Genomic DNA, 18488 nt, shown 5'->3' on the forward strand with positions numbered 1-18488 from the left:
AATTTCAAGTGTTCTAATATCAGCCCGTTTTTAGTGAATGCTGAAAATAATGAAGAAACAGAAAACCAAATTTTTTCCTAGGGAAAGAATTTGGTTGTCCGTTTCTGTTGCTTCGGTATTTTCAATGCTGTGGTGGAAAGTTATTGTTGGGTTCAGGTAAGTGTGCGATTGTGTGGACGTGAGGGTTAGGGTGGGTTAGGTGAGTTAGGGTTAGGGTGCGGGTCAGGTAAGTGTGCGATTGTGTGAACGTTAGGGCGCAGGTGAGGTGACTGTGCGATAGTGACGGACCTTAGGGTTAGGGTTTGGGTTAAAGTTAGTGGATAGTTAGTAGTGTATGTATAGTTTAGTGTAGGGTTAGATGTAAAAGTTTAGTTGTATGTGTGTGGATTGCTGTTTGTTTGGTGTGCTTGTGTTGTGTGTATGTGTTTTGGAACAGCAAACATTTTCCCTAGGAAATGTTGCTGTTCTGTATGTTCAATGTTTTAAATTTTCGATTAATAGGGTTCGATATTAGAACACTCGAAATTTTGATGTTCTAATATAGACCTGCTCTGGGTACGGTTCCTGACCCCCTTACTCCATGGTAAAGCTGCAACTTCTTTAGCAAAAATGCATGACACTGACTGTTTTGATTATACTGCTGTAAAAAGACACTTGTTGGAATGTTTTAAGCTAACACCTGAAATGTATAGACGCAAGGCAGATGAAAATGTATGTGAATATGCTGCTGAACTGAGCACTTATTTTCATAGCTGGATGAGTGGATGTCAGGTCACCACTTTTGAAGGGCTGGCAGACCTTTTGGGAAGGGAACAAGCCCTTAGCACTTTGCCTGAGGACATGAGGATCTGGTTAGCTGATAGACAGTGTGCTACTTCAGAGGAGTTGAGGAAGAAGGGAGACCCTATACCTAGCAAGCAGGGCAGCCCTGCACAGGAAAGGGACCCCCAGTACTGGTCATGGGACTAAAGGAATCCAGGGTGGGCAGCTCAGACTGCCCTAACAGAATCCGTCAGTAGCAGGGGAAGCCTCTAGTCCAGGTAAATATCCAGAAGCTAGGGTTAAATGTTTTGAATGCAACCAGTGGGGCCATGTGGCATACAGATGTCCATGGAGGCAAGGTGGGGAACCAAAGGTGAAAGAGCCAGTAAGTGGAAAAGACAATGCCAATAGTAGGTTGTCTTGGGACAACAAGGGTACCAAACTATCACCAGAGGTTATATCCTATTGTAGTGAATGGCAAAGAAGCCATTGCTAAGAGAGACGCAGCCTCTAAGATAACCATTGTAAAGCCTGCACTTTTTACAGAGAAGCTCTACTTGCCTGGGCAGTCTACTCCATTCAGGTCTTTTGGAGGGATCCCGTTCCAAATACCTTTGGCTAGGGTTCACCTTGACTGGGAGGGTGGAAAAGGAAGCCAGCAAGTAGGTGTGTTTGAGGATATACCTGCAGATGCCCTGATAGGGAATGATTTTGATAGTGTAGTACCCTGTGCTTGTGCAGTTACACACAGTCAGGCTTGGAGACAAGTATGTAAGTCTGGTAGCCTGGGGGAGACCCAGACAGACTGCACACTTACAGCCAGGACTGCTGAGGTGGTTACTTCAGGGAGGGAGCTGCTTTGTAGCAGTGAGACTGAAGGTGAGCCACAGCTGCTTGTGGGTACTGATGGTCCGTTGCACAGGGTGACTGCAAAAGTAGAGGTGAGTAGTAGTACCCAGGCTGACAGTGAGGCACCACTGTCAGAGGATGCCAGACTTCCAGTGGAAGGGGAGCTGGGAAGGATTACAAGGAGGGAGTTGACAGGCTCAGCACTCACACCCTATATTGCAAGGCCTGAGGCAGGTAGCTAGGGAGGCACCTGATTCTCAAGGGAAGGGGGAATCTGTATACTGGAACAAAAGGTTACTGTGCAGAGAGTGGACCCCTGAGGGAGGGCTAGAAGGTGAGGGAGTACAGCAGTTGGTAGTGCCTAGAGCTTACCATCTGACGCTTCTAGCCATAGCCCATGATATTCCCTTTGCAGGTCATATGGGCATAAAACGTACAAAGAGGCATGTTATGCAAAACTTCTATTGGCCTGGAATTTCCAGCGATGTAACAAGGTACTGCAGGACCTGTGAGCAGTGCCAAAAGGTAGGCAAGTCAGGAGACGAGGTGAGAGCTCCTTTGATGCCTTTGCCTGAGATTGAGGAGCCATTTCAGAGGGTGGCTATAGATATTGTGGGTCCTCTGAGTACCCCAAGTTCCACAGGGAAAAAGTATATCCTAGTGATTGTAGATTATGCTACACGATACTCTGAGGCAGTGGCTTTGACCGCCATTGAGGCCGAGAAGGTGGCAAATGCTTTATTAGAGATTTTCAGCAGGGTAGGTTTCCCAAAGGAAATACTGTCTGACAGAGGTGCCAATTTTATATCGGACCTGCTAGCTTGTCTGTGGAAGTCCTGTGGGAAGAAGCATATGAAGACCACTCCCTACCATCCCCAGACTAATGGTCTTGTTGAGAGTTTAAACTCTGCAAATAAAGTCCATGCTACGGGCATTTGCAGATCAGTTTAAGAGGGAGTGGGACAAACATTTGCCCCATCTGTTTGCTTACAGAGAGGTTCCCCAGGAATCCACATTTCACCCTTTGAGTTGCTGTATGGGCATAGGGTGAGGGGACCTCTAGATTTAATTTGAGATGAGTGGGAAGGTGAGTGTGAGTCTCACAAAGAGTCTGTTGTGGCATATGTCCTGAACCTCGGGACAAGGCTCAGGGAACTCATGGGCCTGGCCCAGGAGAACCTGGCAGAAGCCCAGCAACAGATAAAGGTGTGGTGTGACAGGAATGCTCGAGCTAGAGAGTATGCTGTAGGGCAGCAGGTGATGGTTCTTCTCCTTGTCAGACACAAGTTGCAAGCAGCGTGAGAAGGGCCATACAAGGTGGTAAGAAAGGTAAGTGATTAATTACATGGTGGAACTGCTAGGCAGAAGGCAGGGGGGACAAATTGTACCATGTTAACATGATGAAACCTTACCATGATAGGGAGGCCCTTGTGCTGAGCATTTGCAGTGGATTACAGGAGGAGTCTGAGAGAGATCTTGTGACTGATTTCCTCAGTGAGGCTCAGGCTGACACCTCGCTGGAAGGGGTAGCAGTGTCCCAGCAGCTATCGCCTACCCAGGCCCAAGAAATCTGAGCAGTGTTGCAGGAGTTTGGAGGCATGTTCACCAGGAAACCAGGGAGCACCCACCTGGTGCAGCAGTAGGTGGGATATAGGACCCCAAAGGCCTGTCAGGCAGGCCTCTTATAGAATGCCTGAGAGAGTCAAACAGACTCTTGAGTGAAGAGGTACAGGAGATGTTGTAACTAGGGGTGATTCAGGAGTCCAACAGTCCCTGGGCCTCCCCAGTGGTACTGGTGCCAAAGAAGGATGGCAGCACCAGGTTCTGTGTGAATTACAGGAAATTAAATAGTCACACAGAGGCAGATGCTTGCACCATGCCTAGGACAGATGAGACCCTAGAGCAGCTGGGTGGGGCTAAGTATCTTACAACCATTGATCCTAACAATGGTTACTGGCAGGTGCCTTTGACTCCCAGTGCTAGAGAGAAGTCAGCCTTTGTGACTCCTTTTGGCTTGTATGAGTTCACAAAGATGCCCTTTGGGATGAAGAATGCCCCAGCGACTTTCCAGAGGCTGGTAAATCATATCTTGGCAGGAGCAGGAGGGTGTGCACTTGCTTACATGGATGATATTGCTATCTACAGCCATTCCTGGCAAGATCACCTTCAGCATGTCAGGGAGGTGCTGGGCAGATTACAGAGGGAGGGTTTACCATTAAGCCGAGCAAATGTCAGGTGGGTATGGCAGAGGTCTCCTACCTTGGACATAAAGTGGGGAGTGGTAAAATAAGGCCAGAACCTGCCAAAGTGGAAGCCATTCAGGCATGGCCTGCACCTGTTACCAAAAAGCAGGTGAGAACATTCTTAGGGGCAGCAGGGTACTACAGAAAGTTTGTTCCCAATTATATTACCATAGCTGCTACCCTCAAAGACCTGACGAGGAAAAACGGGCCAGATAAGGTAGTGTGGACCCCAGCATGTGAGCAGGCATTTCAGAATCTTAAGGAAGCTTTGGGATGACCCCCTGTGTTAGCCAGTCCAGACTACAGCAAAGAATTTGTTGTGCAGGTGGATGCTTCAAACTATGGAGTGGGGGCTGTACTTAGCCAGATTTCTTCAGAGGGAGAAGAGCACCCAGTGGTTTATGTTAGTTGTAGGCTCCAACCCAGGGAGAAATGCTATGCAGCAGTAGAAAAGGAATGTCTAGCCATGTTGTGGGCACTACAAAAACTTCAGCCTTATCTGTATGGAAGAAAATTCACTGTGATGACAGATCACAACCCTCTAACATGGTTAAACAGAGCCAAAATGCCAAGGTGCTAAGACGGAGCCTGGGGTTGCAAGCATATGATATGTCAGTGCAGCACCTCAGTGGGAGTAGCAATGCCAATACAGATGGGCTCTCAAGACAGTGAATGGGGTGAGGTACACCCAGATAGACCTGACACACTCAAGCGATGGTTTTCAAGGGGCACTTGAAAAAGTTGCTCGAGTTCTCTAGGGGGGAAGAGATGTGAAGATTGGAGGAAGATGGGCAAAGTCTGCCAGCCTAGTCAAATAGAATTTGATACATAATTCTATCAAGTGTATAAATAAATGTAAAATACAGACTTGTGTTTTTAAATAAAAGAAAACACTGTAAAATGTGAACTTCAAGATCGTTGCAACATTGCCATCTGCTGAAATAAAACCAAGCCAAGCATTTCAAATGCGTCTTTTGAAGTTGAAACGATCTTATGAATCTCTTTGATGTTTTACAAGTCAGCTCCAGTGAGTCTGAATTAAGGTTTCATGCCCATTGTTTTAAGGTTAAAGTTAAGGGCCAGAATTTACATATGGAAGGTGCTTTATTGCTCTGGTTTCTGCTAGAGTGTATATATGAAATGCCTTTATTGTTGTCGTCTCCTGAGCATGTGTTAGCTTGCTAAATAATGCAGTTTGTGGCCTGGGAACTCCTGACCAAGTGTCAACATAATGTAATTTGGGAGGGCCTTAGAGAGCTGCTGGTTAGTGTTTAAAAACTATTGTTGAGGGAGACGCTTGGAAGCATTTTGATCTTGGTTATCTAATGCAGCACTGCTTATGCTTTATGTATGTAAGTAGGATTATAGCACTGTGATTTCTCTTAGGAACAGTTAAACTTAGAAGAAAGTTAGACTAAGTATTTTTCTTTGAAATCAGATCTTTCCTACGATATTGTTTTAAGTTTCTGTGTGATCTCTGAACTTGAGTAGCATTGTACTGTAGTAGTTTTGTCTTGTTTTAATTATTTATTATTAAATATTTTAAAACCTTTACCTGTGGCTGGTTTATGTAGAGATAATTTAACCTCTAAAGTGCATTACATATTTTTCAGATTTTACTGTCTTAAGTCACTCCAAATTAAGCCTTGACTGTTTAGTCATACTACCATTGGATTATAATATTGCACAGTAATAACTGGACACTCTTTTGAGGGCCTTTTAGTAGCTGATAATTATTAGCTGGGTGGTGGCAGGAATTACTACCGTATGGTCTGGGTAATAGGAGCACAGATGGAGAACCTGTGCCAGCCTTTTCCCAGGAGGGTCTGTGTGGTTGTATAACCTCTTCTCAAAGTGTGTGTGTGTGTTGTGTCAGCTACTTGGGCAGGGACACAAAGCACTGGTTAGACAGAGAGGGTACTAGAAGTTTTAGCTTGCCCAGCTTGGCTGAGACCTGGACCCTATAGCTGTGCCATTAGGGAGTCTTACTGGGGACCTGGTGAGCAAGGGAGCAACCAGCCCCAGACTGACTGTGATCTCTGTGTGCGCTTAAGGGAAATTGAATTTAGTTATCCTTTCCTCTTCTAGGAGTCGCCCTCTCTGGTGTCAGTGGTGAGGATTGAGGCTCCTTGATTGCTGGGCCAGGGCTCGGGCGTCACAACTACCACTTTATCCAGTGACCATATTTCTTTCCAAACTTTACAGTTGGCATAGTATTTTGAATATTAAATTGCTAAGACTAAGTTTAATATTATTTTTCAGAATAGTGTAAAGTCTTGGCTTCCAGCTAAGTCATGAACTCATTAAATTTAAAGTAAATGTCCTTTTTTTCTGTACTACTGTAGTGGCACACTGACATGGCATTATGCCATTTTCCTTTGGTGTGGTGATATAGTTGGGCAAGACACTGCACAGAGTCGCTTTTCTTTTAATGTAATGTAGTTAAGCAAGCATGCACGGAATAAAGTCTGTCAACCTGTGCACTTACATTAACAGCACTGACCATCACCTACATCACAGGAGGCCTTTGCAATTTTCAGTTATCACTCTATTAGGGGATAGCATTATACCGCACTCTTCACCCCACATTTGTGCTGGTAATGCTAAGCAATTCTGTTGAATAGTCCAACATAACAAATCCATTTGCAGTTTTGATTTAAGCAGCAGGATACAAAACACAGTCTCATACTTGCAAGTTAATCACTTTGTACTTGAGGCTTTGTATAAAATATACAACTGTAAGTGGATACAAAGATTCAGCATTTATCTGTACTAATACTTGCGCCTGATTGCCAGGCTTTTAGCTGACTGCAATAGTCTCTAGAAATTCCTCAGTCAGCTGAAGTACTTTGTTCTTTAAAGAAGAAAAAAGAGATGGGGTTTTAGAGGAGTAAGCATCTCTCTGTTAAGTTTCTGTGTTCCTGTCTGTTCACTGCTTATATATATGTTTGCCTTTTTTCATTGAGGAGGTTCCTGCTTGGCAAACCTCTTTTTAAGTGTAGGCCTGGGAAGAACAGCTACATAAACAGTGAATAATTTACAGAAAGTTCAGAATACACTTTAGTTAGAAGGTAAAATATTCAGTCAAAACGCACAAAATTGATGTTGCCTCTACTCTCAGAAATACGCTATTGTATATTAAGGGCAGGAATAATGCACTGCCAACTAATATAAAAAACGTACTTGTACATTTATTACAAAGCATATTATTTGATTCAGGCAACCATAAGGACCACCTAGTACCTACTTATAATCCTTAAAAAGAACATATGAGATATTGATCTGTGCACATGGACAAATTATAAGGAAACAGTACAAAGGATTAAAAATAAAAGGTATAAGAGAAACAAAGGGAAAAGGAATTTGAAGGGGGTGAGACATAAGGAGGGGTAGAGGGTGTGTTGAAAATGGAAGAAAGTTTAGGTAAAATGCAGAGATAGAGGAGAATATTCAGGTAAAAGGAATAAATTGGGGGGGTCATTAACACAAGGAGGAAGGCAAGGCTTGCTAGTATGGGAAGAGCTCTGAGGGTAAACAGCTCGTGCAGTGCCAGAAATACAGGAACAGTTCTTAAAAAGATGTAGTGAGGTGGTCTGCTTGAAGGACAGTTTGGAAAAATGTTGCCTGATTTGTAGAGGAGGGATTGGTATTTATCTTGCAACATCAATTTCCAACTTCAAATTTATTTTAGTGCTTTTCCCAAAATACTGCAAGTAATAAGACATTTAACAATAAGTAAACAATATTGAACCTTAACTTATATATCAACTAATATGAAATAAATCTTATGTAAAAATGCTTGAAAAAAAGTTCTATAAAATAAATCAAATAACATATTGGTAAAAGAAAAAAGCAATGACATTAAAGTCTTGCACTGTATACTAATATACAGAGTAACAATTTGAAATGTTGGGACCCACTTGAGCAAGTCCTGTAATGCTGACACTGAATGACTGAAAAAAACAAACTGACTTATACTAAGTGCAAAATAGCCATTTCTCAGAATATTCCCTTTTGTCCAAGATAAATAAAGGTGATCTTGTAATTAGTATGTATATATATATATATATATAAAGTTTTGCGGGTGGGGGACTTGCCCCCCCCCTCAAAAAAAAGAGACGTTTAAAGGAGAAGAGCGATGTACAATATTCTTTGTTCTACGTTTTCTTTTTCTGTTTTTTTCTTTGCATGTTGGCATTTGGCACTATGAGTGCCAATAATCATCATAAGAAAAAAATATCAAAGTACATAAAGTAGCTGCTGACTTAGGTGGTCAAAGAAACAGTTGCTTGTAACTGAAGGCTCGTAAAACATTATTCTTTAAATGGATATCCATCCAGAAAATGTTAGAAAATGAGAATAGACACTGACCCTTCTGTAACAGTTCCAATGGGTTAAAGTCCAGGAGCAGTCCATAAACAGTAAAGTCAATGTGCAACTCTCCTCTCAAAGCATTTCAATCCCCGTCGTCCAGCAGTGAATGAACACATGTAAAACTGACACCAAATAAAAGAAACAAACAAAATAGTTGCCACTTCTTTCAGTGAAGCAAAGTATTACAAAATACTTCTCCACCTCCCAGCTTTGTTCCATTCAGTCAGTACAAAAATAAGTCACAGCAAGCTAGAGTAAAATGCCACTTCATTCAAACAAGCTGACGTTAAGGACCAAACCACTGAGCTTGTACAGTGAGATCTACTGCACTGGACTTTGTCAGACAAGAACAGTACACATTCACACAAGTCCTCCACAGATTGTGGATAGAAAGATAAAACTACAGCAGAGCTCTACACACTCATCAAACAAATAGTGCTGATGCATCACTGAATGTCTTGTCCTAATTTTTCATAGACCAAAAATCCTGAATTGCAGTGCCTGTTGTTAACAAGCCACTATATGTACTGGGGAGGGAACAGCAGACCTGAAATTGCAAGACTGAATATATCAATCAAGAAATTTACTGCATGTCAAACATTTGAGGAATGTAGTATTTCATTCCACTGCTTGAACTGAATTTAATTTGAGTAAGCGGTGAAACATGTGAATGTTCCATCTGAAAATTGCATGGTTTTGTTGTGCTTATGTTCTAGGTTATTAGCAGTGGTGACTTGAAGATTTGCAAAATGGTGGAAGAATAGAAAGAGCCTTGAAAGTAAGTTTATTCTTGAAACAGGCCAAAAGGCTTTGGGGGATGATGGCCTTTGATAGCTCAGGAAACAGTGTAAAGACGATGTTCTTCATCTCACATTGCTGCAGTCCTTACACTTGGGTAGTCCGCTGTCCTCGGTCGGCCCGAATATCAAAGTATTAGGCTGATGTCGGTCAAGGCGCTTAAGACTAACATCAGGACGTCAGGGTACAAATGCGCATGACCGACGTCATATCCTCAGTCTTTTTTTGCCGCATGGTCCGATGCAGAAGCAGCGTTGCAAGTGCCGTTCGGCGTTCTGAAATTTTTCGAATTCGGAGTTTCAGACTGAGTCAAAGTTGGCTAAGTACCCCGTTAGAACATTTTAGTTTTTCTTGCCTCAGTGGTTTACGGGATGTCAGAAAAAGTGAATAAGTGTATTTGTTGTGGGAAACAGATAGGGCATAGAGATTATCATACTTTGTGTATTCCTTGTTTGTGGCTTGAGCACGGCGTTGTTGGGTGTCGCTTTTGTGCTAGGTTCAATAAGCGCACTATTAAGCGAAGGTTAGATTGTGCCAGGTTGGTCTTTGGGAAGCGGTGCAATTATAAGATGCCGTCGGATGCTCAGACGCCCGCTTCTTCGAAGAAGCGCAAAGACAAAGCGGCTAAACCCAGGCAAGAAGAGTCGTCCGTGCGGACGCGGTTCTTTAGAGGCGTCAGTGGAACCGGTGGTTCCGCGGAGGCTTCTCTGGAGTCCCAGGGGAGACATTGTTGTGCAGGATGTGGCCTCTCAGGAGGCAGGTCAGGCTGAAGGGGCTTCTCAGGTTACTGTACTCCCTCCCTTCCTAAGGTGGTTAGGCCCTCTCCTTCTGTTTCTAAGGCTTCTCCCAGAGGCAGGCCAGGTTTAGCTTCTGTTGGTGTCACTCCTAGTTCTACAGGATCTGTGCCCAAGAAGCACATGCTTAAAATGGCAGAAGATTTAATTTCTTTGATTAGAGGTTCTTTGCCCCTCCAGTTAAGAGGCCTAGAGTGGATCCAGAATTGGGTAGTTTTGCGCAGGCTTCAGATGTTTGAGTCTTCGGCTGAAGACTTGCAGGAGTACTCTCCTTATTCTGATTCTGATGCAGATGATTCAACTCCTTCTGCTTCCCCTCCAGAGGATTTTTCTGTTTCAGAGACTCTTCATTCCATGAGGGAACATTTTAAGTGGGAAGTTCAGGACTTCTCTGGTTCCAGGAAAAGGCTTAGGGAATTTTGCTTTTACCCCAGCATAGGCCTTTGGCTATACCTCCTGTTCTGGATGTTGTGGAAGATGTGTTTGCAGAGGCTTCTCTTAATCCTGATTCTTTGCCTCCTGCTCCTGTTAAACCGGATAGGTATTACAGGGTGCCTGAGGCTCATAAATATCTTTATAAGAGTCCTAGGGCGGACCCAGAAACTGTTACTCAGGGACCTAAGGGTGTCAAGGCCTCTGTTGTAAAAAATCCGGTTCCTCCAGATAAAGAGGCCAGAGCTTTGGATAGATGGGGAAAGAAAGTCTATACTTTTTCCACCTTAGCTATGAGGGCTTTGAATTGCCAGTTTCACATGTTGAAATATCAAAACTATCTTCTTTCTCAATTGAAGTCTAAGGTAGATGCTCTGGCAGAAGGCATTGAGTGTAAGGAATTACAAGATTTAGTACATGTTTCTGAACAGGTGGGTAAGCATTCTTTACAATGTGGTTTTGATGCTGTACAGGCCTCATCTAGGGTGGCTGCCACTGGGTCAGTTCTTCGCAGGCACGCCTGGCTGAGGGATCAGAATTTATCTGAACATGTTAAGACAAGGATTTTGGATGCTCCTTTACAGTCTGATGTGTTGTTTGGTTCACCTGTGGAGTCAGTCTTGAAGAAAATGGAGGACAAGGCTAAGTCTATGCAGACTGTTAAAGATTTTTTGCAAGTTCAGCCTCCAAAGTTTAGTAGGAATTGGCCTGCTAAGGGGTGGACGTACCCTTCTTATGATTCACAGTCTAGGGGTAGATCTAGACGTGGTAGGGGCAGAGCTCAGAGCTCCTTCAGACCTAGAACAGGGAGTTCTCCTGCACATTCTTCGGGTGAGAGCAGGGGCCAGTCCTTTCGTAAACAGGCCCAATGACCTACCTTTTCAGCTGCCAGATCCTTCTTGCATGGCAGCACCTTTGGGAGGAAGGTTGGCACTCTTCAAGGAAAATTGGAGTTTGATTACCCAAGACAGATGGGTATTAGATATCATACACCAAGGTTACAGGTTTTATTTCCATACCTTGCCTCCTTTCAAAGGCATGCGGACGTTCCTCCTCAGCAAAGATTAGAGGCTCACAAACAAATTTCTCTGCTGCTCCAATTAGGGGCCATACAACCGGTCCCTCTGCCAGAAGTGGGCCTAGGATTTTATTCTCGCCTGTTCCTAGTACCAAAGAAGGGGAACACGTGGAGACCAATTCTGGATTTATCTATCCTCAACACTTATCTGGACATTCCCAAGTTCAAAATGTTGACGTTACAACAGCTTTTACCTCTGCTGGGCAAAGATCACTGGATGGTGACTCTGGACCTCAAGGAGGCTTACCTTCATGTTCCTATCAGACTGAGTTGCAGGAAGTATCTGCGTTTTCGAGCTGGGACTTCTCACTATCAGTTCTCTGCATTGCCCTTTGGCTTATCTACTGCGCCCAGAGTGTTCACAAAGGTTCTGGCTCCACTGATAGCTTTCTTCAGGCTAAGAGGAATACAGATCTATCCTTATTTGGACGATTGCCTGATTCTGGCCCAAGGAAAGGACGAACTTCTTCATCATTTACAATATGTGATAGCAGTGCTAAGATGCCTGGGGTATTCTGTGAACGAAATAAAGTCCAGTCTAGTACCCTCTCAGGACATGTGCTTTCTGGGTGTGAGACTGAATACAGCATCCCAGATGGCCTTTTTGACCCCGGACAAACAAAAGAATCTTTCGTTACTTCCATCAATTGTCTCATCAGTCCAGGCTGACTGCAAGGACAGTCCTTCAAGCCTTGGGGTTCATGGCATCTTGTATTCTGGTGCTTCCCAATGCCAAACTGCATATGAGGAAGCTGCAATGGTATCTCATATATGTATGGACACAGCACTGCCAAGATATGGACACTGTCATTCAGATAATACCTTGCATTCAAAAGGAATTTGTGTGGTGGGCTCAGGAATGTCACCTAAACAAGGGACTCTCTGTGACCCGGCCAGAGGCGAGTCAAATTCTAACGACAGATGCCTCAGACAAAGCTTGGGGAGCTCATCTAAATGGAAAGTGGGTACAAGACACGTGGCCTGCCAGACTTCAACATCTGCATATCAACTTGAAGGAGATGTTAGCAGTCCAATTTGCATTAATAGCTTTCAAGGATTTACTTCATCCAGGGCAGGTGTTGATTCTAACAGACAACACAACTGTCATGTGGTACATCAACAAGCAAGGGGGAACACATTCTTATCCTCTATGCAGACAAGCAATGATTTTGTGGGAGACTGCTCTCAGTTTACAGCTAAATCTTCAGGCAAGGTTTCTGCCAGGAGCACAGAACTCCTTAGCAGATGTGTTGAGCAGACAAATTATGGATCCCCACGAGTGGAAATTGGATCCTCATGTATTTCAGAAATTGACAGTGTTATGGGGAACTCCAGACATAGATCTGTTCGCTTCTCCACTAAACTACCAGCTGCCAAAGTTTTGCACAAAAAGGTTTCATCCCACAGCTTGGAAAGTGGATGCTCTTTCATTCAGTTGGAGCAATCTTCATGTGTATGCCTTTCCACCTCTGCCTCTCCTCCCAAAGGTACTCCTGAAGGTCAGACAGGACAAGCCAAAGATGATTTTAATAGCTCCAGATTGGCCTCGACAGCACTGGTACCCATTACTGAGTAGTCTGGTACGGGAGCCTCCATGGCCTTTACCTTCGATTCCACATCTGCTGTCTCAGGAAAACAGTCATTTACTCAATGTCAAACTTCACTCTCTTCACCTAACAGCCTGGCATATTCTGTTTTGAACCCTGGAGGGTCTCAGCTTCCACAGCAAGTTTTGAATATTATTTTGGAGGCCAGAAGGCCTAGTACAAGGAAAGTGTACGCAGATAAATGGAAGAGATTTTTATTTTGGAGTACAGCAAAACAATTTGATGTTTCTGAGCCTAATTTAAGTGTGGCTCTTCAATATCTTACTGAGTTACTGGACAAAGGTTTGTCCTTCTCTTCTATTAAGGTTCATGCTGCAGCAATTTCTGCTCACTATGACTGTGAACCACCATTGTTTTCTCATCCTTTGTTTAAGCAATTCCTTAGAGGGGCAAAGAATATTAAGACCCCCATGGAGAGCTCCTACTCCTGCTTGGGATCTCAATTTTGTGTTGGAGAAACTCACTCTACAACCTTTTGAGCCTGCAGCTACTGCTGAGTTGAAATATTTATCATGGAAGACTGCTTTTTTGTTGGCCATTACCTCTGCAAGAAGGGTTTCTGAATTACAGGCCCTTATGGCGGTTGAGCCTTTCTTAATTTTCCATAAGGATAGGGTATCTTTGCGTACTAATCCTTCCTTTATGCCTAAAGTGGTTTCTAGTGTGGCTTTAAACCAAACTATTCATTTGCCTACTTTTATGCAAACCCCAAAATAAAGGGGAAAAGATTTTGCACACTTTGGATGTACACAGGCAGTTGCGATATTATTTGAGCAGAACTAAAGGGTTCAGGCAGTCTCAGCAGTTATTTGTTTCATTTGCTTTGGGTTCTCAGGGCAAGCCTGTGTCAAAACAAACTATTTCTAAGTGGATTGGGTTTTGTATTGCTTTCTGTTATTCCCATCATGGTAAGGAGATTCCAGCTGGGATTAGGCCTCATTCCACTAGGGCTACTGCCACTTCTACAGCTTTTTTAAGGGGGGTGGCAACTAAGGATATTTTGGAGGCAGCTACTTGGAGTTCAGTGCATACTTTCTCTAAGCATTATCACCTTCCACTTTACTCTAAATCCAGGGCTGGTTTTGCCACTGCAATTTTACAGGGCATTTTGGCAGCTCCTACTGCTTTATAGTTTTGCCATCCTCCCTTATCTCTGCTTTGGGATTCTACCCAAGTGTAAGGACTGCAGCAATGTGAGATGAAGAACATAGTACAGTTTTGTACCTACCATAAATGTAGATGTTCAAGATCCACATTGCTGCAGTCAATTCTCCCTCCTTCCCCTCTGTACTTGGAGGCGGTTGTGTGGGTTGAGTTGTAAATATTGTGGATATTGTATATATTGTACATATGATTGGTGCAAGGGTGGTTGGTTGGTTTTTGCTGTCTTTTGGTTTTGACCTTTCTGTTTAGGGTCTTCTGACATCTGGGGCAGGAAAAGACTGAGGATATGACGTCGGTCATGCGCATTTGTACCCTGACGTCCTGATGTCAGTCTTAAGCGCCTTGACCGACGTCAGCCTAATACTTTGATATTCGGGCCGACCGAGGACAGCGGACTACCCAAGTGTAAGGACTGCAGCAATGTGGATCTTTGAACATCTACATTTATGGTAGGTACAAAACTGTACTTTTTGGAGACAACTTAGCATTTCCTGCCAGTAGATTATTGGCAGGACTGTGGTATCCATGTCTTAGTCTCATCTGAAGCTGCACTGGGAATGGGAGAAGAAAATCATATTGCATAAAAGCATTTTCCATGAGCTTATAGATGAGGAAAAGGAAGGATATATGTTGTGAAGGACAAGCATTTTATTCTAAACTTTGCATCTTTTGTTTGACAGACCTTTTCCCAGAACATTTTAGCTTGAGATGTACTACGAGTTTTGAGCACCATTTGAGTTTTGTTGTCGCTGCCAAAACTCTCATTTAGAAACCTGCTTCATGACCATTCAGACCTAAACAAAACTATATTGCATTGTTTTGGGGTGATGGCAATCTCAACCTATGCTACCTATGAGGTCACAGCATCTCAGATGTAATACATTTAGACATTGTGAGTGTGGATAGATTATGCTAAAAAAACTGAGAAATGTATCTGATCAACTAACCTTAAAGTAGCTTAATCTACAAACTCTGAAGTGTTACCTTATCCTTAGACTGTCCTGTTTCATAATTTCAAAAGAATTAGCCAATTTAGAAAAAAGCTAAAAAAATTAGCAAGTTTAGAAAAAAAGCTAAAAATCCTGCAACAGTGAAGAAAGTCTACACTAAGCAAATGTCACAATAATGTCAAATATTCTCAATCCAAACATGAAGTAGATAATGTTTAGCAAGCACGATCAGTACATAGGCTCAGGGAAATACCTGCCTACGCTGGTGAAGTCGTACAGGTGGAATGATTTGCTAGCTATATTAAATGGCTCCCTATTGAAATATTGACACTTGTAATATCAAGTGCCGACATAAGAAAAAAAAAAAAAGTCTGAAATTCCAAGATGAAGCACATCTGGAATTTCGCTGTTTTCCTTAACTTTTTTTTTTTTTTTTGCAGGGGGCAAGCCCCCCACAACCACCTGAACTTAGTGTGTGTGGATATATATATATATATATATATATATATATATATATATATATATATATATATATATATATATATATGGATCTACTTCAGTCGATCAGAATACCATAACACCGAAATTCATAAAAACAAGACAAAAACATCGCAAATTCACATCTACAAATGTTAACAAAGCCAAATGTTTTAAACAACGAATCAAGTAATGCACATATTCAGAAGTCATCTGAGAATTTGGACAAATCTGTTTATTAATACACATAACTTAAAAACAATACAACTTTTCCAACATTTTTCTAGGGAGACCAAGTACCCCTGCACCCCCCACCCCCTGCAAGTTATATATATCAACTCTGAGATCACACTACAGTGGGGAAAAGGTTTAATTTCTCTATCCTCACTGACGGCAATCTCTATTCACAATCAGTAAACATGAAAAAGTTTTCTCTTACATATTATGGTATACTGAAGAAGATGCCTTTCTGAGTTTAGTGCGATGTCCATTTATATTCTCTGATTACTTCAGGACATGCGCATTACCTGATTCATTGTTTCAAGCTTTCAGCTTTGTTAAAATTCATAAATGTGTATTTGCAATATTTTCGGCTTGTCTTTATGAGTTTCGGTGTTAAGGTATTTTGCTTTACTGAAGTAGATCCATACATGTATATCCTAACTCTGTGATCACCATACACCTTGGAGAAAGGGTAATATTCCAAGAAATGCCCATCTCAGTATCCAAGTCTAATTTTTAAGCCGTTCATTCTCCACGAAGGACGTCTTTCAGACTGTTAGGTACCTGGAATTGCAGATAACCTTCCCAAAATTAGACAAGGGAGTCTCCCCTGCTCTTTGGATGACATCTGTCTCCAAGCTGAGGTGTGGCTCCTTGTTTAGATTCCCTAGCTGCACTAGACCTCTTGCTTGGGGATGGCATAACTGGTCAAAGCTGCTAGGAATCTCTCTACTACTCAGACCCCTCTGTCTAAGAGAAATAATTGACAGCACTTCAAAGTTTTTCTAAAAATGTTTCAACTTGACAACTGGGATTGTGACTTTTCTCTAACACATTGCTAGTCAAACTTTAAAGTCTGATTTTTCAGCTTCATATTTATTCATGTTATTTATTCTGCCACTGACTGTAACATATATCTCTGTTTTAACTTTAAATTCACAATGCCAACACCCTAACTGTCCATTTGGCTCACCTTCTAATCACTCCTCCCTTCTGCACACAAAACCTAACTATAGGTACTTACTGGACTATTACATACATACATACAAGTATTTCAAGCATGGGCATTAATGGCTTTCTAGCTTGCCAGTATACAAAAACACTTGTTCTCATAGTTAAGTATCCAGGCTGTTCTTAAAAATATCTAAATAAGTACTTGCTTTAATGTATTTGGTAAGTCTGTTCCATGCATCAGCTACTCTGTCAGAGAACCAATTAATACACTTCTCATTCCTATAGAATCTCCTACATAGGTTGTCTGATGCTTCTCTAGTACTTTTTGATAACCCCAAATATTCACAGAGGTAGTTGTCACTAAATGCCCTATATACCTGAGTAAGATCTCCTCTTAGATATCTGTAAGAGACAGTGTACAAGTTCAGATATTTTTGTCTTTCACAATAACTTAAATTTTCACATCCATGTATACCCGTGGTATATTTCCATTGTACTCTTTCCATTTTACTAATGGTTGTTTTCTTGTAGAGTTTCTGTATTGTTATTCCATACTCAAGTTTGGGTCTAATGTAACTAACAGTGACTTCATTATTTTTGATTTCATAGACTTTATAACTCTTTTTATACAACCTATAGTTCTATAACTATCATTAACCAATTGGTAAATATGATTAGGAAAAACTCATAGCTGAATCTACCCATATACCCAGGTCCTTAAATGAGTCCACAGTTTCAGTCATTGTGTGCTGTGTTAAATATTCACCTTTCAATTTATGTTTTTGATGCATTTTTCAGCATATTATTCTCCTGTGCCCAAATAGTCAATTTAGTCAAATTATTTTGCAGACATGCCTTATCTGTAACACATGTAATCAGTTTAGCCAATTTCATGTCGTCTGCTTAAAAAACTATAGACTATTGATCTGTGAGTAGGTTCAGAAGCCTAGATATACATCCCCATGAAAATTTTAACCCTTATTTTTTTTTTTTTAAGTATGAATAACCCAGAGACAAGTGGAACAGTTTACATTTTGGCCCATTCATGAAGGGCATAGGTGATAATCTAGGGATGATTTTGCAGTTACCGATCCATTTCTCCAGATTATGTTTGAATAATGTAAGTGAAGTACTTTGCTTTATGTGGAGAGGAAGACTGTTCCAAAAAAAATGGTATTCTCTGTAATGCATATCCCGCCAACATGTTCTGTTTGTCGCAAAAGCGATTGAGTTCTCTTGAGTGAGTGTTTATGCCTGCATTGGACTGCAGATGTGTAGTACGTCTGACTGGAAATAGGGTCTGCTGAAGTTCTGTGCACAGGGCAGAGATTGGCCCTCAGAAGCGTGCATGACATTAATAAGAGGGACTAGGATTTGACATGGCCAACATAGTTTTTATGATTTAGCCTCTTGATCTTCTTACTTTTTATGATTTAGGCCCTTGATCTTCTTAGTTTTTATGATTTAGGCCCTTGATCTTCTTAGGTTTTATGATTTAGGCCCTTGATCTTCTTAGTTTTTATGATTTAGGCCCTTTATCTTCTTAGTAAGAAAGTGTTGTGGCCTTTCAAGCTGTGTCAAATGTTTGGACTATATGTTTTCTAGTACTCTTTACAGCCTCCACTCTAATCATATTCTTCTTTTTATATATTGTCTGTTACTTAACCTAAGTATCTTTCCAACCCTACATCATACACATTATATTCTATTTCCATATTTTTTTGCAACTCAGTCTTATTGTATCCATTACTGCATAGGTTCATAGGTTGGTACTAAGCTGGGGC

At 41.9% G+C, this 18488-nt stretch overlaps 1 protein-coding gene across 2 annotated transcripts in view; it reads left to right on the forward strand.

Annotated features, from left to right (window-relative positions):
* Positions 1-18488, forward strand: part of LOC122797053 (polyamine-modulated factor 1-binding protein 1-like) — a 2450839-nt gene that overhangs the window by 44002 nt on the left and 2388349 nt on the right. The window lies entirely within an intron of this gene.

Source organism: Protopterus annectens, chromosome 3.part0, assembly GCF_019279795.1.
Source record: "Protopterus annectens isolate FY-2018-M chromosome 3.part0, PAN1.0, whole genome shotgun sequence".
NCBI classification, from domain to species: domain Eukaryota; kingdom Metazoa; phylum Chordata; order Ceratodontiformes; family Protopteridae; genus Protopterus; species Protopterus annectens.